Source organism: Marmota flaviventris, chromosome 7 (assembly GCF_047511675.1).
Source record: "Marmota flaviventris isolate mMarFla1 chromosome 7, mMarFla1.hap1, whole genome shotgun sequence".
Taxonomy (NCBI): domain Eukaryota; kingdom Metazoa; phylum Chordata; class Mammalia; order Rodentia; family Sciuridae; genus Marmota; species Marmota flaviventris.
In genome coordinates, this window is record NC_092504.1 from 54,356,516 (window position 1) to 54,379,422 (window position 22,907).

Consider the following 22,907-nt stretch of genomic DNA (forward strand, 5'->3'; position numbering starts at 1 on the left):
AATCTAAGAGTATACATGTATAGCTACACATTTAAATTATCGTACTTCTTAGGATATTATTTCCATGTGGAACTTTTGTCCTGATATTCAGTTGATACTTTGGTAGAATGTGCTATATGTAACTGGATGTGATTGGTGTTTCTTCTCACCTTTCTGTGTCCCACAGGGAGCACTTATACCACAATCAAAGTGGTTCAGCCAGCATTTCTCCAGTGTAGATTTGGTCAACCTTTTGATCAAATCACCTCACCTTTTAGAAAGCTCCTGGTAAAGACATGTTTTCTTGGGATTCTTTGAAAATTATTCTTATTTGAAATTATCAGTACATACCAACTGCTAAATTATTATCTAACATAACAGCAATCCCATATCATTCAATTTAATCTCTGTTGTGTGTTAGTCAACTTTGCATTGTTATTCTAATAAAATTCCTGAGATAATGAACTGATAAGGAAGTAAATATTATTTTGGCTCACAGTTTGGGACATTTCACAGTCTGTTGGCACCATTGCTTTGGGCTGATTTTGAGGGGGTACATCACGGTAGGAGAGTATGTCAGAGAAAGTGACTAGGAATTAAAAAAGAGACATAGAGAGAGGAAGAGAAGGGGCTTAGATCCCAAAATTCCTTTCAAGGGCATATGCCAAATGACCTAACTTTCTTCCACTGGGCCTAACAACCTAAAAATTCTACCACCTCCCAGTGGTGCCGTGAGCCAGGGACAAATCCTTTGGGACACATTCAATATTCAAACTATAAACTCTTCTCCCCACAAAAGGAAGAAGATGTGGAGGAGACAAAGTTTCACTACTTGTGTTTTTAAAACCATATATTGCTTTTCTTTTCTTCATTGCATTTTATATGCATGATTTGTTCTTTTCTCACTGTATAATAATGAGCAACTTTTGAACATAAAATGTGTATTTTCTAATATAGAGAGGTTATATTTAAAACAATTTTTAGAGAAAAGATAAAAAAGCTAAAATTTTTCTAAGTATTGACCATGCAGACTGTACATTGTCCAGAGCATTCTTCAAAGTATAATTATTTTCTGTAGGGAGACCATTGTGTTATTTCTGTGACTCTCATGGGGCATCAAGGTATTCTGTGTGATTCCATTAAAATATAGCAGCATTAATTTATGTTCAATCTTTGTCTCACAGGTTTGTGGTCCAAAGCTATTCATTCAGTAGATGACATTACACAAAAAAGATAGAGTAATACAACCTCAGTTGGTGAACTAATTGCAAACATGTGTTTTTGCTCATTCTGTTATATCCTTATGAAAATAGTACAAGCTCAATTTGAGAAAATTCAGAAAATTGTGGAAAAGTATAAAAAATGAAATAAGATTGACTTTCTACTTTTTCATGTAATCTATTATATTTCTTCTTTCTCCTCAGTTTCCAGCTAAACTCATAGTGAGGCTGACTTAGGCAAACTATACCTTCTTGAATAAAATCTTTTGTAATAATGCTTTATGCAGATAAGGTTTTAAATAATTCAGCAAGAAAAGATAATCACATTATATCCAGTGTTCAATTATGAGAGTGGGCCACTGGGTGAATTCATTTGAAGGATTAAGAGGAAATAATAATAAGCTAATGACACTAAATATTTTCTTCCATAGCTTAACTGTAGAAAGCAGATAGGAATGATTATGTTTCTAATGCCAGAGACATTCTACTGCAAAGTGACTTAGCTGGAAGAAGGCAAATGTCTTTCCAGATGCTCAGTAGAGAAGTGATGCTGAGGCTGGATTTATACTAAAAGACAGCAGCAATATGGCCTCTCAGAACCAAAGGGAACTGTTAGACTTTTTACAGGATTGTAATTATTGAGTGTTTTTCCCAAGAAAGTTAAATGTACACAATTCTCCAAACTAAAGTTAAAGAAGTTTGAAAATTTGAGAAATCATATTGATATTATGAGGAATTCTATAATCTCAAGAGGAAAAAAATGCTTAAAAATGAATAAATAATCTGAATTTCCATTTTTTAACAAAAGAGAAATGGGCAACAAATATATGCAAAGATCCTGTCCATCACTGATCCTGAAGAAAATGCAAATAAAAACAACCACAAGAAATAATCAAATATACATAACAAGGGCTATACTCAAAAAGACAAAAAAAAAAAAAAAAAAAGAAAAATGTTGGCAAGGGTGCAGAGTAAGAGGCACTCTTACAGACCACTACTATAATGTAAATTAGAACAACCACCCTGGAAAAGAAGTTTCTTGAGAAACTAAAAATACATCTCACCTGGAGCTCAACTTTTCCACTAAGGAATAAAAAGAATTAAAGAAAAAGACATCAGTAGTATATCAAAATGATTCCTGTACCCCCATGTTATTGCAGCTCTCCCAACATTAGCCAGGATAGGAAATCAAGTAACATATTCATTTTTAGATAACAAAAGTGAAATATATATGCAGTGAATTATTATTCAGCCATAAAAATGGAATGAAATCCTATGCTTGTAGGAGTTAGAAAGGAACTGGTGAACATCATGTAAAATAATATAAACTAGACCATAAGAGAGAGTACTGTGTGTCTCCTTCATGTGTAAAATTAACAAAAGTTGATTTCATGGAAGTAGGTTTAGCATTATGCTAAGCAGAATCTAGGTAGGTTAGGAGGGTGTGGGAATAGAGATGTTGGACAATAGGTACTAAACCGCAGTTAGTTAGCAGGAAGAAGTCCAATTGTTCTGTGCCAAGCCAGGTGACTGTAGGGTACAACTTTTCATGTATATCTAATAAAGATATGGAAAAGAGGAGGTTAAAAGTTGGTTATTATAGAAGTTATAAATAAGTATTTAAATGAAGTAAATGAAAATGAACTGGATTTGACATTATATATATTATCCATGTATCAAGTTTTCTACTCTGCATAATAATGGTTACAAAATATAAAAAGATTAATAATTTCAGAAATTTGAAGTTTTGAAATATTATCTAATATTTCTTCAAATTAGTTTACTTTTCCATGTGTTCTGTTTACATTTAGCTACACAGAATATATATTTTTAGCATCACATTGATTGAATAATAAGAAGTCATATAGTCACTGCATCAGTTTGATTTTCACTTTTAAAAGTCCTGATTTAGTAAAAGCACACATCACATTGTATAAATCAATTAATGTTTGAAAATTAGGCTAAAAATAGGAGCAAATCTATTTTCACTGTCAAGGGAATCTGTCTATACATATATCTAAGTGAAAAAAATGTTATATTCACAAAGGGACTTCGATGACTATATTCAATGCTTTGAGCAAATCAGTACTTGTCCTTGTGTTAAAATCCAATCTAACAGCTGCTCTCTTGATCTTCATGTGAGAAATGTTATCAGGTTGATCCACAAACAATGGAATGCCAACCATAGGGATCCCATGAGAGATGGCCTCATAGATGCCATTGGTTCCACCAGGAGTTATAGAAGCCCTGGTTTTTGGATGACCTATGATTAGAAGAAATTAAGGCACTCTGCCAATTTTGAGTCATAAATAAGATCAGAAATGCACAACATGAGCCATTGGAGATGAATTATTTTCTAGATATCAGATTATTATAACCATGAAACTGCACTGAAATTATGAAGGCTACATGGAAGTATGTGAATTGAGACTTGAAAGTGGAAGCAAGGTTGCCATGTAAATAAAAAGAAAGAGAACACTCTGCGTAGTAGCAATATCATGTGTAGTTTAAAAGTGGAAGTATGAGAATGCGTACAATTAAAGAAATTGTGACAGCTTTGAGTCAGTTATGCATTATCCAAGGCAACAGAAAGTAGGGTAGTTGTGGTGCTGGAATCAGAGGTAGGACTGACTACACTTCATCATGAATTGAAGTACACTTCACAATTATAATCAAAGATTGTTTTTATAATGGAAAATTCAGAGAACATTGTGAGAAAGGAGAGGGATCTTTTTTTTTATGGCATTTCAAATAGCTCTGTTGTATGTCAAAGTATAGGTGTAAAATTGCAGAAATAGAAGAAAAAGAGACAATGCAGAAATTGATAAAAAAAATTCACTGAGAGAGGTAATTACAACTGAAATATAGATAATTTATTATGCCATGTATAATAAAATGTGAAGAGTTGATCAATCTCCATTTTCCCTGAAAAGAGAGTAAATATAAAGAACTTAGGTAATTAATGACTTTTTCATTAATATTTCTAATACAATTATGAATGACTCAACTATTATCTTTATGATTAAGATTTTTAAAATATATTTTCATGATTCATTTCCCAAATCTTACCAAGAAGGTCACCTTCGGGAATCCACTTATACAATCGAATGTTGAGTCCTAATATATCTGGTTTCTTACCATCAAATCTCCATAAAATCTGTTAAGGTAGAGCAGACCTCTTATTCATTGAGACAACTTCAAAATATAGCAGGTTAAAATATGGAAGAGATTATGAAATTTCATAGCCTAATGCTTCTGATACAACAGATAATGAAATGAAAAATAGAAAAAGATATGATAATGTGAACAACTTAAATGGTGATTTAAATAGAGGACATTTTTATGTACATATTTTTATATTTAACAATGTTTGCTGCTATACAACCTCCAGGGTTCATAAATATTTGACAAGCTAAATGGTTTTATCAATGTGATATACATGTATTTAAATATTGATGGTTATAATAATTCTATTGTAGGACAAAAATCATTAAAAATTTCTAATGGGCTCCCCCATTTATTAATCTATATTTATAGTGCTTATCAACTTTTAAATTTAATGTTACACTTTTTTCTTTTGTTTTTTATTTCTTATTTTTATTATTATTTTTTAAAACATTTATTTTTTTTATTTATATTTATATATAACAGTGGAATGCATTACAATTCTTATTACATATATAAAGTTCAATTTTTCATCTCTTGTTGTATACATAGTATACTGACACCAATTGGTTTCTTCATACATGTACTTTGGATAATAATGATCAGCACATTGAACATTCATTAGTTACTCCATGCCCCCTTCCCTTCCCTCCCACCTCTCTGCCCTATCTAGAGTTCATCTATTCCTCCCATGTTCCCTCTCCCTATTCTACTATGAATCAGATTTCTTATCTAAAAGAAAACATTTGGCATTTGGATTTTAGGGATTGGCTAACTTCACTTAGCCTTATCTTCTCTAACTCCATCCATTTACCTGCAAATGCCATGATTTTATTCTCTTTTATTGCTGAGTAATACTCCATTGGGCATATATCCCACATTTTTTTAACCATTTATCTATTGAAGGGCATCTAGCTTGGTTCCAAAATTTAGCTATTGTGAATTCTGTTGCTATAAACATTGATGTGGCTGTGTCCCTGTAGTATGCTGTTTTTAAGTCCTTTGGGTATAGACAGAGGAGAGGGATAGCTGAATCAAATGGTGGTTCCATTCCCAATTTTCCAAGAAATCTCCATACTGCTTTTCATATTGACTGCACCAATTTGCAGTCCCACCAGCAGTGTATGAGTATACCTTTTTCCCCACATCCTCACCAACACTTATTGTTGTTTGTCTTCATAATAGCTGCTATTCTGACTGGAGTGAGATGAAATCTTATAGTGGTTTTGATTTGCATTTCTCTAATTGCTAGTGATGCTGAACATTTTTTCCAATGTATTTCTATTGATAGTACATCATCTTCTGAGAAGTGTGCCTTCAGGTCCTTGGCCCATTTATTGATTGGGTTATTCGGATTTTGGTTTTTTTTTTTTTTTTTTTGTTTGTTTGTTTGTTTGCTTTGTTTTTTGGTGTCTAGCTTTTTGAGTTCTTTATATACCCTAATGACTAGTGCTCTATCTGATGTGTGAGGGGTAAAGATTTGCCACCAAGATGTAGGCTCTCTATTCACCTCACAGATTGTTTATTTTGCTGAGAAGAAACCTTTTAGTTTGAGTCCATCCCATTTATTGATTCTTGATTTTAATTCTTGTGCCCAGGGAATCTTATTAAGGAAGTTGGGGCCTAATCCCACATGATGGAGATTGGGGCCTCCTTCTTCTTCTATTAGACACAGGGTCTCTGGTTGTATTCCTAAGTCCTTGATCCATTTTGAGTTGAGTTTTATGCATGGTGAGAGATATGGGTTTAATTTCATTTTGTTGCATATGAATTTTCAGTTTCCCCAGCACCATTTGTTGAAGAGGCTATCTTTTCTCCAATGCATGTTCTTGGCAACTTTGTCTAATATAAGATAATTGTAGTTTTGTGGGTTAGTCTCTGTGTCCTCTATTCTGTACCATTGGTCTACCAGTCTGTTTTGGTGCCAATACCATGCTGTTTTTGTTACTATTGCTCTGTAGTATAGTTTAAGCTCTGCTATAGCCATGCCACTAGCTTCACTCTTTCTGCTAAGGACTGCTTTAGCTATTCTGGGTCTCTTATTTTTCCAGATGAATTTCAGATTGCTGTTTCTATTTCTATGAGGAACATCTTTGGAACTTTAATTGCAATTGCATTAAATCTGTATAGTGCTTTTGGAAGTATGGTCATTTTGATAATATTAATTCTGCCTATCCAATAGCAAGGTAGATCTTTCCATATTCTAGGGTCTTTTTTGATTTCTTTCTTTAGAGTTCTGTAATCTTCATTATATAGATCTTTCACCTCTTTTACTAAGTTGATTCCCAAGTATTTCATTTTTTTTGAGGTTATTGAGAATGGGATAGTTTTTCTCATTTCCCTTTCTGAGGCTTTGTCACTGATATACAAATGGGTTTGATTTACTGGTGTTGATTTTATATCCTGCCACTTTTCCAAATTCATTTACTATTTCTAGAAGTTTTCTTGTGGAAATTTTAGGGTCTTCCAGTTATAGAATCATATCATCAGCAAATAGTGCCAATTTGCGTTCTTCTTTTCCTATATGTATCCATTTAATTTATTTCATTTGTCTAATTTCTGTCACCAATGTTTCAAGAACTACATTAAATAGAAGTGGTGAAAGAGGGCACTCCTGTCTTGTTCCAGTTTTTAGAGGGAATGCCTTTAATTTTTCTCCATTTAGAATGATGTTGGCCTGAGACTTAGCATAGAAAGCCTTTATGATGTTGAGACATGTTCCTGTTATCCCTAATTTTTCTAGTGTTTTGAACATAAAGGAGTATTGGATTTTGTGAAATGCTTTTTCTGCATCTATTGAGATGATAATATGGTTCTTATCTTTAAGTCTATTGATGTGATGAATTACATTTTTGATTTCCATATGGTGAACTAACCTTGCATCCCTGGGATGAAACCTACTTGATTACTTTTGTATTCAATTTGCCAGAATTTAATTGAGATATATTTTTGTATTCAATTTGCCAGAATTTAATTGAGAAATAATTCTTGTAGTACCCATGCAGATTGTCTGTATCTCACCTTGATGTTGGGCTTCCAGACCCTGCTGGTGTCCCTCAATGTGTGCTACTGCATCCTGGATCTGGGAACTGTATAAGTTGGAGTGTGTAGATCTGGGCCACTGAGGTTGACCTCTCATGGTAGTCTGCTGGTCAGAAGGGGCAGTCCTGAACCACAGCCTAGGCTCTGGCAAAGTCTGCCCTGCTGGGAAGGGGCTGGACCAGGCTTGCTATAAGCCTGGGCCCTGCAAAGGCAGCTGTGGGTGGATCTGAGCCTTTGTGCCTGACCTCCCACTAATCTGCTGGTTGGAAGGGACTTTCTTTCCCCCAAAGCCTAGGCTCTGGCAGTGTCTGCCCCCTGGGGGAGGGGTGAACTGTGCCTACTGAGATCCTGGATCCCCCTGGGCTGATATGTGTGGTCTGGGCTGCATCTGGGTTCCTGTGGTAGTCTGCTGGTCAGAGGCTAGGCTTTGGTGAGTGTCTGCCCTGTATCAAAAGCAGTGGACCTAGGCTGCTGTGGGCCTGGTCCCCACAGAGGCTGTTGTGTGTAGCTCCACTTTTTTTCCTTTTGAGTGGTGTGTGAGAAAATTTACTCAAACATATTTCCTGAGAATAAATTTTTCTGGTAGTGTTTGCTCTTGTGTGATCATGTTTCTCTAAGGCAGAGAGTCCATGGTAAGGGCAGCTTCCTGTTTCCTTCCTGTCTCCTGTCCAAGACATTTTCAATCTTGAGAAAGGAGCAGAGCAAGTCACTAGGGCAGGTTGATTTTTCTTTTTCTCTAAGTCTGGTTGGTTTGGTAGTTATCTTGGTTTTCCTACTCTGAATAGAATGAAGGACAGCTCCAGGAATAGGCCCTTTTTATCATTTAGGAGAAGAATGGAGGCCAAGATTATGTAGGAAGATGGCAATCTGTGATGCATTTTGACTTTTTAAGACCTACTTATTGTCATTGTGTTGGTGCTCATTCAAACTTAACTTCTTTGGTATCTACATCGTTCTCAGGGGTCCTGCATGGAAAAAAAGAGGACAAGGCAGGGCAGAATTTGGTATTTTGGTATATCTGTCATATTAATATAATATTATATTCACACTGAACCTATGAATATATTTGTGCTTTAGCATAATGTTAATGCTGACTTTTTAAAATCAGAAATTATCTCTACACTGTTTTAACAGTTGCTATATATATTTGGTTTTAAAAATGAATACTGAGATAAATTTATACATACCACAAGTGTGCATCTTTTGCAAGGAAAATCATTTATAAGACCCTTTACAGAGTTAAACAGACTCTTTCCACAGTTCTATACCATTATCTAACCTTTTTAGGAATCTGGGCAAGAGTTAATGCAATCATTTTGGCCCTTTCTTTCATCAAGTTTCCAATCATTGACCCCACTGAAAAAAATCACAACACCATTCTCTCCTGAGCTCTGGACAAGGTCTTCCATTTCCTGTGAAGGAAAGAATTTGCTCTATCACAAATCTAGCAACAAAGCAAAGATTTATTCAAATAAGGAGAGAAAAAATATTTTCAGGACATACTAAATTAGTGGCTTTTTAAAAAAAATTAAGTTCATATGTACATAACATAAATATATAATTTTAACCTTTTTTGAGGTACATAGTTCAATAATGCTACACATACACATATCCTAATGCCAACATTTGTAGAATACTATTACTTTGTTAAACCAAGAAATTATATAAATTGGACACAATTATTGTTTTCTCACTCTGATCTTTTACTACCAATACTTCTACTTTCTGTTTCTCTAAATTTGTGTAGTATAGATACTTAATACATATGGAAGGTTTTTGTTGTTGTTATTTCTTAAATATATTGTTGTTGTTTTTAGTTGTAGATGGACACAATACCTTTATTTATTTACATATGGTGCTGAGGATTGAACCCAGTGAATCACATGTGATATGCAAGGAAAGAGCTCTACCACTGAGCCACAACTCTAGCCCCTTTACTGGGGTTTTTAAAAAAATATCTTTATTCTACTTATTCATTTGTATGTGGTGCTGATGATCGAACCCAGGGCCTCACTCTACCACTGAGCTATAGTCTCAGCCTCCCTTTACTGGATTTTTTTTTACAGTGTAGTTTAAGTAAGTTTCATCTGGGTTGTGGCACAGTTTCACTATTTCCTATGTATTATAGGGTAAGTAATGTCCCAGGAATGTAAGTTATATAAGATATACATATATTACAAATAGCCTATCTGTGTATCCTCTTAGACACTTACTTTGCTTCCAAGACTTCACTTTTGGCAATAGTGTTGCTGTGGTTATGTGTGTGCAAGTTACTCTTCAAAACTTATAATCACCCAAATTGGCTTCCATAAGACCTTTCTCTTTCTTTTCATCACCACTCCCTCCCTCCTCTTATTGTTTTTAACACCTTCATAGTTCCCCTAGTATCTTCACTCCCTTTCATGTGCTTCCTTTCAAGATCCACCTAGTTCTCTCACTCTGTGTCCTAAGCCACACTTTTCAGTTCCTGCTTCAGCCTCACTGTTCCTCTAGTCACTTGTTCTTCTGACCCAACTGAGAGCTCTCAAGCAACTCAGGATCCCCGAAGGCAACTACTGGAGATTTAACAGAAAATAAATATTATTGGAAATAAAATCATTTAGTCTCACTTTAATAAAAAAAATGGCAATTATCAAGAATACAAGCAACATTTAATGTTGGCAGAGATGTGGGGTAACAGGTACATTACTGGTGGAACTGCAAGTTGGTGCAACCATTATGGAAAGCAATATGGAGATTCCTCACAATAATTAGAATGCAACTGCCATTTAACCCAGCTATGCTTTTCCTTGGCATATACCCAAAGAACTTAAAATCAGCATACTACTGTGATGAAGCCATATCAGTGCAGCTCAATTCACAATAGCCAAACTATGGAACTAACCTAGATGCCCTTCAATAGATGAATAGACAAAGAAAATATAGTATATATATACACTCTAATGTTACTCAACACTAAAGAAAAATGAAATTATGGAATTTGCACATATATGGATGGAGCTAGAGAATATCATGATAAGTGAAATAAACCCATCTAAAAAACCAAAGGTGGATGTTTTCTCTGATATGCGGAAGCTAATTCACATTACAGGGTGGATTGTAGAGAAAAATAGAGTTTCTTTGGATTAGAAATAGAGAATTGAAGGGAAAGGAGGCAGTATGTGGGTAGGAAGAATAATAGAATGAATCAAATATTATTACCCTGTGTACATGTGTGATTACGTGACAGGTGATAATAAGAAGCTACACTCCTTTTATGTATGATGTGGCAAAATGCTTTTTAATAATTTTATTTTTCTTTAACTAATGAGAAAAACTTTAAAAATAGAAGAAAGAATTAAAATTACTATATTGTACACTCAGCTATGCTTAGAAGACATTCTGAGCACCACAAGATATCTGTCTCCTCAGCCTATTCAGCCTCCATAAGAGAGACTCTCTTTGTGAGGAGAAAAGAAAATGTTAAAATCCTTCTTCATAAGCATTAGTTAAAAAAAACTTTGTATTGTGCAGGTCATTTCAAATTGTTGTATTTTTATCAAAAACAGTAGAATCATTGAGTTTTGTATTAGAGTGCTACCTGACTTATGGCCAAAATTTTAGAATGCAGTTCATAGGGTCTGTAAAGATATGTTATTCAGTTTGTTTATTTATGTAAGTATGTGATACGTTTATATGATATTTCCTAAGTACAAGATGGTATTCGTTATTAAATTTATAAAATCTCTGTACAGATTTCTATTCACATTGACTTAGAGTTAAATCAACATATGTAGAAACTAGATCTAACCAAACATTTAGAATACAGAGAAATAAAGAAATCCAAACAGGCTTCATGTGCACATGACTTGAATAAATCTTTGGTAAAAAAAGATTGCATTGACATTGGTTTAATGAAAAAAACTGTTTCTGAACAACCAGCATTAAGTATTTTATTAGCTTATATTTTCTTTCTGTATGTATTAAACAGTCACATAGTGTTAACAAGGAAATACCTTGAGATGATACCTGATTTTGCTGGTGTCATTGTATCTTCCCAAAAAGAGTGTTTGAAAACATTTGTCTTGATAACTTGATATATACTATTATGTGGTATATATTAATTACATACTAGCCCATTTCAAACTAAAATTAACCACTGAAACACTAATTAAAGAATGGAACCATGCATTTTTGTAATTTTGACATGGGGCTCTAACATATGTATTTGGTTTTGTTAATAAACACAAGATATACTTTGGTGACAAAATAGTCATGAATTCTAGGATTCCCTCCTATCTGCATTGAAAAACAAGGTATTTCTTATCAGGTCCAGGAACCTTAAATTATCCTAGGGACTATAGGTAAAGAGGAATTTATCAAAATCTGAGTATTAAAGGTAAATTCTGATGCCTGATTTGACTTCCCAGCCTTAAGTGGAGATTAAAATTCTTATTTGATACTCCTAGCAAAAAGATTCAGAAGGCAATTTCACAAAGCACTATGCAGTCAATTCCCATTCCATTTGTACTGATGTAAACAATTCTATAAATCCAAAACAGTTGAGACACATTTTGTCAAGAATAACCTTACTCACTTACTTTCTTATTAAGATTAAGAGATTGCAGGTAGATTTTGTTATAATAGAATGTTATAGCACATCTTTTTGTATTACTCTAACCTGTAAATTGGATTGGTTCATGTGTTCATCCTCGATGACTTTTTAATTCTGGTTTCCCTCATTATGTGGCTACAACTCACCAAACAAAACTACCATATTAGCCCCCGTCCTCCTGACTTGGTCCATAGAGAATAATATCCTGAATTCCCAGATACTTATCTGACTCTCTAAAGTATCCCCCCCCCCCTTCTGAAGCTGAATGCTTCTATTTCTGTGGTTGTGACGTTGATGTCTATGCCATCACCAAGGACTGAAAATTGAATGACAAATTTCACTGCATAATCATTGCAGACCATGTGCCAAATATTCTGCAAATGAACCGTGGGCATGTCTGAGCCAACTTGAACAGCTTCTTGCTTCTTGTTTTTCCTTGAAGAAGCCTCTGAAGAAATAAATTGCTTTGGTGTGTTTCACTAAAAATAAAACATTTGCGGGCTTTTCCCTTTGTTAGGATCAGACCCATCAAGTCTCTTTCACTTGTCAATGCCCCACCTTTGAAAAATATTTTTCCTGCATCTTTTGTATTTATTTCTTGATATTACTTTTCTAGCTTTTTATGTCCAGCCAGCCCACACATCTGAGGGTTAGAAATTCCTTCCCAGGCCAAGGGAGACAAATTTTTGTTAAAAGTGATGTGTGAACTTTATGTAAAACTTTTTAGTTAAACTGTTCTGATGTTACTTAATATCATTTATTACTAAATTGGTACAAGATTCTGATTCACCGAATACTTTTGATGTACCACAATGCAGTGGTGATGATTGTGTGGTGAAGTATGGTGTGTTCATTGCTCCTTTATTTCTCTACACATATAAAGAAAAATTAGGATAAATTGAAGAAAATCCTTACATATCTTTTTCTTTGCTCTAAAATCACTTATTAGATTAATTTCATCAGAATATTGCAAATTGTACCTCTAAATCATTCTTTATTGTTAAGAGTCATGTTTATTCCCTAATTGTTTATATATTTAGCTACATGTTTGATGAACGTATTTCTGTACATATTATGACATGAAATCATATTGTAAAATTGAGGTCCCTGTAGAATTTCCTGTGTATACCTGACTGTGACAGATTTCTTATATCACCTACTGGGTTTGGCAGGAAATTCACACAAGTGGGAGAATTCCACCAGGCCTTTCTCCAGTAGAGATTTGGTCACACTATTGAATAACTCACTTCAGTGTTTTGAAATTTCTGAAAAAAATGCTTCCTGAAATTGTCCTGGAATTATCCTAACAGGTGGTTTCTGATCCTTTGCCTTATATATTCTATACAAGAATAATTGTACCTTGTTCAATAAAGTCCCTAATTCAAAAATGAAATAGAGATCCAAAAGTTTTTTTGAAATCTTGTCAATTTCCACACTTTTCTTAATGTTTCTGTTTTCAAGTCACTTTTTTCTGTTTTCATCTGTGAAATGATATTCACATTCTCAAAAACCACATAGTATATTTCATTCTCTAACCACTGGTTAGGCTTTGTTTGAAAAAAAAAATATATATCTTAAGCAACAACATGAAATAACTTCACATTTGTTGCAGGTCCCATATTGTCTTCAACATTGTTTAAAATTATAATTTTAACTTGATTATGTCTTCTTCGTGATGAATGCATTATTCCTGTGACTCACATGATACATCCAGATAGTTCGTGTGTTCAGATGACTTTTAGTAATGTAGCCAATTTTATTTGCTATTTATTCTCACTGATGCTCTGCTTAAATACTTCTTCATCCCTTTTATGAGAAATTTGCCTATTGTCTTTGATTTATTTATTTATTCATTCATTTTTTAAATTGTGTGCATACTTATATGATTAACTGAAATATCCTCAGATTACAGACTAACCACTGAGAAGACTGGTTCTTCTCATTCTACAACAACCTTTAAAATTCAATTTTAAAATTTTATCATAAAAATTGGAATAATATAATAAACAGAAATTTTCTTAAAAATAAACTACTTGTTGTTTCAAATTTAAATTTATTTAACTTTTATGTGTTTTAAGGGCTAGAGATAGAATTCAGTGTTCCAGCATTTGCTTAGTAATTAAGAGGACCTGGGTTCCATACTTAGATAACAAATACATATAAATTTTCATGTTTTTGTTGTGTTTTGTTTTCTATTCTTACAACTAAGTGCATATATATGACACATATTTATAGATATTTAGGCACATATTATATATGCCTATTCATCCTCCAAGAAAATATCAATCTTATTTAATATATATCCCTCATTTTCCAAATATATTTGCATAATGGCTGAAAATGAGGTTGAGTATTCTTGGATAAAATGATTGTAATTGTATAACATGAAAAAAGTATATATTTTACATCATTCCTCCATGTTGTATATCTAAATGATTTCCAATTTTTTTTTATAAATAAATGCTATAAATATGATTACAGCATAACATTTTTGTCTGTGTAATTTCCAAAGTCATGAAGCAAATAGAGCTAGGCATTTTTATTTTTGTGTAATACTTTGTAAATTTTTTGCTTTCCCATAACAGTTATACAGGTTTTGGAGATTTGTGTGATAATTCAACATATGTATATAAAGCTAAATTATCAAATCAAAGTAATTAGTACCTGTGCCATCTTAAGCATTTATCATTTTTTTTTCTGCTGGGAACATTTCAAACCCTTTCTTCTAGCTATTTAAACCATACAAAAATTTAGAAAATGTGCATTTTTTCTGATTTTTGCTATATTTTCCAAATATATTATTCTTCCAAATATATAGAAATTTCTGAGAATCTAATGGTGTATGGTGAGAACGCACATTGGAGCTATAAATATTCATATAGGTCTGACAATCACTGATGTGGATTTGAATTTTATTTATGAAACTTCATTACCACAACAGCCTTTCTTAAATATTATGATTAGTCTGCTAATCATCCTCTTTCTTGTCCTCTTTTATCTGTTATCTTAATTTTTCTATTGACACTGTCATTATCCCTTTATCTAAATGGAGAAATATTTTACCCAAGTGTTTGGCAGTTCAGACTGTTTGTTTCACTGCTTGTGGAATGAGGGGTGACCATATTGGATTTTAAACTTTTAATAAGATCAGATTTTATGCTGCTACTGAAGATGTAGCCAAAAAGTCTCTTAAATGATCACATAATGAAGCAGTAAAAAATGCTTGCTTTCCAACTGTGTTATTAAGGTGTGATATTCATTAAAAAACATTAATTTTTTGCTTCATTTTAAGATATATAATTCTATAAACTTATAGATCTGTTCATAATTATAAACTCAGGGCAGCCTACAAATTCAAGTCTTACAAATTAACAAGTATTATTAAAAATCCACAATTTGCACTCCATGTTACCTGTGCAATATATATTTTTTCTAATATTGTTGTTCAGCAGTTATGCTATGGAGACCCATGATCTCTCAGGGAGTATTCTTGAGGCACCCTATAGACTTGGGGTAGACAAGAAACACTTCTGGTCTTCCTTATCATAACATTTCCCACACAATTTCTCTTTCTTGTGCACAGTCTACATTTCAATGGGGAATGGAAGGTGTTTGTGGCAGAGACTGTGCTACTTTGTTTCTCCGCATATTCAGCACTTTCCTGTGGTACATGCTAGTCCCTTCTCAATATTCTTTCAGAGAATGACTGGTATTTTTTTATGTGTTGAATAATGAATTTCTACATTTAACTCACCCTATCCTTGAAAGGTCTTCTTCTGAAACAAAGATAAAATTTACATATTTGTGATAGTATAGATGTGAAAGTTTTCAATATATAGGTCTCTTTGCTCCATTTTCTATAATTCTGTAAATGTGATTAAGCATTCTGAATGAGGAAGAGAGAATAACTCCTGGTGAAAATGAAAGGATGACAGAACCAACTAAATGGAAACAAGTTTACCTTAGGCAGAGATTTGGCAGGTCTGCAGTGGAGTCCTCCAACAATATCTACATTTGGTAGGGTTGAGTGAGAAAATCCCAAATCCCAGTAGGTGCAAATAAGCCAGATATCTGCTTTAGCCATTGTCTCTGCCAATATAGTGGGTCATCCTGAACAGGAAATAGAAGACTAAATCTATAGAACACTGGGAAGTTTTTGTGCAGATAGGAATACACCTCATGTTGGAAAGAACTTTCAATAATGAAGAAATATATGTTTAAAAGTGTGTTTGGTTTTGTGCCTCAGATGAAGCACTAATCTCCAGGATATATAAAGAACTCAAAAACCTGAAAACCAAAAAAACCCCAAATAACCCAATCAATAAATGTGCTAAGGAACTGAACAGACACTTCACAGAAGAAGAAATACAATTGATCAACAGATATATGAAAAAATGTTCATCATCTTTAGCAACTAGAGATGCAAATCAAGACTACGGTAACATTTCATCTCACCCCAATCAGAATGATGATTATCAAGAATACAAGCAACAATAAATGTTGTTGAGAATGTGGGGAAAAATGTACATCCATTTATTGCTGGTGAAACTACAAATTGGTGCAAACTTTATGAAAAGCAATATGAAGATTCCTCAGAAATTTTGGGATGGAACCACCATTTGACTCAGTTATCCCACTCCTTAGTTTATACCCAAAAGTCTTATAATCAGCATACTACAATGATGCAGTCACATCAATGTTCATAGCCACTCAACTCACAATAGCTAAACTATGGAACCAGCCTAGATTCCCTTCAGTAGATAAATGAATAAAGAAAATAATGTACATATATACATGGAATATTAATCAGTCTAAAAGAAGAATAAAATTATGGCATTTGCAAGTACATTGATGGATGCTAAGGGAAATAAGTCAAACTCAAAAAAAACAAATGCCAAATGTTTTCTCTGATAAGCAAATGCTAATCCTCCATGATGGGAAGGGAAGAATGAAGGAACTTTATACTTTGCAGAGAGGTATGAGGGAGTGCAACGGCTATGCGGATGGGAAAGTTGATGGAATGAGGTAGTCATTATTACTCTGTGTACATGTATTATTATAGTATTGGTGTGACTCTGAATCATATTTGGCTAGAGGAAGAAACTGAGCTCCATTTGTGTACAATACATCCAAATGCATTCTACTGTCATGTATAACACATTAGAAAAATTTGTTTTTCAAAAGGTATGTGTAGTTTAATAAAGCTACTATGTGCATGGAAAATATGCATACATAGTCTATATTATATATGTATATATATATATATATATATATATATATATATATATATAATGCTTATAATTATATATATATATATATATATATATATATATATATATATATATAATGCTTATAATTATATATATATATATATATATATATATATATATATATATATATATATATGCTTTTGGAGTAGACATTATCTGTAATCTCTTAATTCTTTACAAGGTTAATTGCACAAAAATAAGCTGGCCAGTATAGATGCAAATATTTAGATTTTTACCTAAAGTGGAAAAAGTAAATAACAGAAATGTAAGCAAACATTAGAGTTACATAACCCATTATTCATACCATGCTAATAAAAGAACATTTCAGTATTCTTTCATCTAGTTTGTATAATTTAGAGAAAACTCTAACCCTTGTTCTGCTAGTGAACTGAAAAGAGTTTAAATATGATTCTGTTCTTTGTGCCTACTACCTCCTTTGGGTTCACGTTAGGAGCTTGTAAATATTTATTACACAAAAAATATTTTGAAAAAAGTGCTGGAAATTGTAACAATATAAAATAGAATTATTTTTGTTTAGTTTTAATTTTCATCTTTTTTTTTCTTTGACAGATAGTTTAAAACACAAGACTAATAATTTACATTTTTGTGCTTTAACATTATAGGCCTTAAAAAGAATGACTTGTAAACACTTAGTGAAGGAATTTGAAAGTGCTAAAAAAAAAAAAAAAAAAAAAAAAAAACAATTAAGAGCCTCCTGGTATGGGATGGAAACAATGTCACACAATGGAGAAGGAATTTATTAGGCAAACTGACAAAAGAGTTTCTAAATGAAGAATCTAATTGAACTAAAGGGAAACAATTTTCTTAGTGCTACATGGATCGTTGTAATAGAAATATGAGTGTAAGTCCTCAATCTCTGTGTCTAGGTTCAAGAAGACAGTAAAGTTTAAAATTAGTTTTCAAAGATAAATGAAATGAGTAGTGCAATGGTAAACTGTATGTAGTTGCCTAGAGAAGTCCTCTGGGCTCTATGGGGTGGGTATATGATTTTCTAGTGTGTTTTATACAAATGATGGCCAGAAGTTTCTGACACTTCAATGTATATTTTTCTGAAGCACTCTGAGCTTCATAGATGATTTTATTTTATTACATGAAACTTCTAAAATAATTTTCTGATTTTCTATTGTTATAATTTCACAATTATAAAGGTCCAGAAAAGTTAGGACCTTATGGTACAAGTCACTTACCTAATATTTCACTGTAAAACTGATTCCATCTCTTCAAATTAAATGATTCAAACCAAAAATCAAAATAATGAATTACAGAGTATCTTTCATTTCATTGAATGTCATTTCATCACTTAATCCTGAAAATATTATAGGCACATGGGAAGAAAAAAGAGAAGTCCCCCAGTACACTTTTCCACTATGTAACCAGGAGAGAAACAGAGAGTGTACACAAATGGTTTTTGAAGAATTTCAGCCAGCAGCTCACCACAGGGACAAATGGCATCTGAAAGAATGACATCAAACCTTGACTCTTGTAGTTTTGTCATGAGTTTCTTGTTCAAAACTGCATCTCTACATACATTCTCTACATAATCAGAAAATTGACTCAAAATTTCATGAAATTTTAAATAATATTTCCAAAATATCTTTTATTGCATCTCATAAATCAATGCATTTAGTGATTGAGAAGAAAAATCTCTATATCTCCTCTTTACAATGATGAAGGATAGCTCTCAAATTTAATTGCAGATGATTTGTAACCATCCACAAAAATGGAACCTGAAGGTTTCAAAACAGTCACCTCATGCCCCCCTCTGTGGGAAGTCCTCCAATATTGTCTTTATATTGATCCAATGGTTGTATTCCATTGCCCACACCAGCACCTTTCCACAACTTGCAGAACCAAAGTGAATACTCAGCAGTAACAGGAGCAGAACTGCAGTCATTTTCGTAGACATCCTGGGGAAATGCAAGGCTTCCTTTCACATTGAATTCCCTCTATTCTTGTTGCTATCTAAGGAAAAAAAATCAGTATTTGGTTAAAAGGTAACTTGTATCCATCAAAGTAAATACACAGTGAACATTTAGAATATCTAGATTCCAAGTTGAAAAATCAAAGGTTAGGTGACTTCATGCTTGTGTGTTTTAATGACTCTTTCATGATTATAAATGCTTTCCTACAGTTAAGAATTTATGATCCTGCATGTGTGATCACCTCTCTTATGTTCAGATTTTTAGAATATGGATGGAACAATGGCAAATGAGGTGACTTTTGCTTATAGATTTCTTGACTGCAACTAAACTAAATATACAGTTGAAAAAACATTTTTTAGGTATCATCTAAAATATTTTTGCAGTAAAGTAATTGTTTGAATATAATTCATATAGTATACAAACCACCATTTTAAATGTATATATTAGTTGTTCAATCTCAGAAAAGAATCTCAGAATTGGAAACCTCCGTTAATATTCAATGTGGAAATGTTTTAAATCCAAACCCTCCTAGTACCTCTGATCATCCTATATGCCTCATTGCTAGGTAATATCTAATCAATTTCATCTCTCTATAGATATGTTTATTATGGAGACACTTCAAGTAATTGTTATATAATATATTGGATTTAGTGATTGATTTCAACACTTTTAAATAATTGTTATGGGTTTTGGTGATTGATATCAATACATACAATTATGTCTTGAAGGTTCATCAATGTTGTAGTATGTGTCAGGCCTTCGTTCCTTTAAGCTATGACAGGGCATTAGTTATGTCAGTGATCTAAGGCAGCCATGGAAATCCTTTCTCATCCTGATTTTTGATCTTATAGAATGCAGGGTGGTATCTCTATATTTTTTTATATTTTTAAGAGTTGCTTTGTGGCACAATATATGGTCAATTTTAGAGAAGGCCCCTTGTGCTGCTGAAAAGAAAGTGTACTCACTTGTAGAAGGATGAAATATTCTATATATGTCAGTTAAGTCTAAGTTATTGATTGTATTATTGAGTTCTATAATTTATTTGTTCAGCTTTTTTTTTTTTTTTTTTTTTTTGAAGATCTATCCAGTGGGGAAAGGGATGTGTTAAAATTACCCAAAATTATTGTGCTGTGGTCTATTTGACTCTTGAACTTTAGAAGAGTTTGTTTGATGAACGTAGATGCTCCATTGTTTGGGGCATATATATTTATAATTGTTAAGTCTTGTTGGTGTATGTAGTGTCCTTCTTTATACCTTTTTATTAACTTGACCTTGGAGTCTTATTTATTTGATATAAGGATGAAAACCCCTGCTTGTTTCCAAAGTCGATGTAAGTGGTATGACTTTTCCCAACCCTTCACCTTCAGCCTGTGGATGTCTTTTCCTATGAGATGAGTCTCTTGGAGGCCACATATTGTTGGGTCTCTTTTTTGATCCAATCTGCTAGTCCATGTCTTTTGATTGGTGACTTTAGGCCATTAACATTCAGGGTTATTATTAAGACATGATTTGGATTCCCAGCCTTTTTTTGTTTATTTTTGGTATTTAACATGACTTGGTTTCTCCTCTGATTAGGTATTTCAGACACATTGCTAAGAGAAGCAGGCATATGTTTATTGAAGGTACAGGATAAGGGAAAAGGGGACACTTTGAGAGAAGGAGTGTTTCACTCAGGAGAAAGACATGCCCTTCCTTCTCTCCAGTTTTTTTTTGGGAGGACCCAAGGAGTTTTCCAGAGGGTCTTCACAGGTGTTCCTCTGACTTTTGAAAAACAGCAGGCTACCATCCAATCTTTAAATTCCCACTGTGCATGGTAACTTCCAGGGAACTTCTAGGTCACTTTGTACCATGCTGACCTGTTCTAATTGGTAAACAGATTTTAAGGTGAAAGGTTATTTATCCTTATATCCCTGTTTTGTAAGGAGGTCTTTGTAAGGGTCATAAAATTCCTCCTCTCCCTCTCCTCAGGGTACCTTGTATTTTTATTGGCATTTTGGGTCTGCATTTCTGTGGCAGATAACAGCTTCTTTGCTAAGAAGTGTAACAAAATCTTTTGATTTAAATCAGGTAGGGCTGCAGTAATATTTTTATATAAAAATAAAGCCTGTGTAAGTCAGCTCAGTGTGTTGTTTGGCAGGTCACAGGTCACTCAAAAAACACACCAAGTCCCAGTTTTGTTCAAATTGAAGAGTCTTTATTCAGCTGCCCGGCTAGTGACTGCTCCCCACAGGACTCATAAGTGTCTCTGCAAGGAACAGCCCCAAGCCTGAGAATTATAGGATATTTAAAGGCAAAAACCACAAAAACCATATCTGGGTTGACATAGCTGCAAGCAAGCATGTACAGAAGCTGAATTGGGCAGTTAGTGAGACAGTGCAATGGGTACATTAGTATTTCCCATGAGATTTTTCAGTTGGCATAGCAGTAAGAAAGCAGAAGGAAAGTGGATTAAAATGACCCTAGTTCAGTACAAGTTAGAGAATTGTTACTAATGTGTAGGCAATCAAGCTCTGACAAGGTACATTGCCAAGAAAAATGAAAACCAAAGAGCACAATTTTACATTGTGTATTGACTATATATTGCTATTTTGTGTTGCCAAGTATATTATGTTAGGCAACTATTAATAGGTTCAAAAGTAGGACTTTCTCATGGGAGAAGTATTTCTTACTTGATATGGAGTCTCAGGGTAAAACGCAGTCTATTTGGTCATTGCCCATATAGCCTGGCCCATAACAAGTGGTTCTACTTTATAAAATTATTACCTTAACCTCTTGTGCCCATTCTTAATATTTGTGTGTTCCCTATCAAAGGCAGATAGGGTGGTCACATTTGGTCACATTTTTTAATTCATTCCTAAGTTTTTTGCACACTAGTTTTTCCCAACTTTGGCTACTAGGAATAATCTTAATCATTAATGTTTATGTACTAGTTTTATTTGGATATTTTTATTTCTATTTGGCATATAAGTAAAAATAAAATTTCTAGGTCTTACAAAAACTCTATTTAACATTGAGGACCTGGATAAATCTTAACTCTATTTACTGAAGCAATTTTCTAATCTAATAAGCATTGCTTGAGAATATTAATATCTCAATCATTGCTAGCACTGTATTATTATTTTTATTATAACAACATCATTGGTGATATAGTGAGATACCTCAATATGGTTTTGTTCTGAATTTCCTTTCCATATTTGTAAAATTATTTTTTCAGTTGTCCATTGGCCATTTGCATATTTTTCTTACAATTATGTCTATTGATCTTGAGGAAGATGGCGGCGAGGGGAGTGCATTGTCCCCGTGTGCTGCTTCACTGTGTGGGAGTATGACAAGTCAGGACGGCTAAAGGATATTTTGTTAGGAATTTCCAGCAATAGTGGGGTACTCCGGAACCTGGAGGAAGGATTTCCATCGCACGAGGATCGGCTACGGGGACTCAAACGCGAGAGGTTTGTCGCACGGAGGGTATCACTGCTTATTCAGCAAATCGCCCCGCGGCTAAAGTCTGGGATAGAGACGCAGGGTTACAGCGCTGCAGTTTCTGCCAGCCGCGCAAGCACCGTACTCAGGGCTGAATTCTGGGTTCGAGACGGGGGAAGGAAGCGGTCCATCTCGGTTCTCCACACCGGTCAGACCACAGAGGAGGCCAGCAGCCACCATGTTGGTAAACTGACGTCACCACCCCTGTTTTTGA

General features: G+C 33.7%; 1 pseudogene; it reads right to left on the reverse strand.

Annotated features, from left to right (window-relative positions):
- Positions 1-3,238: 3,238 nt before the first annotated feature.
- Positions 3,239-19,197, reverse strand: LOC139706474 (UDP-glucuronosyltransferase 2B4-like; annotated as a pseudogene).
- Positions 19,198-22,907: the final 3,710 nt, after the last annotated feature.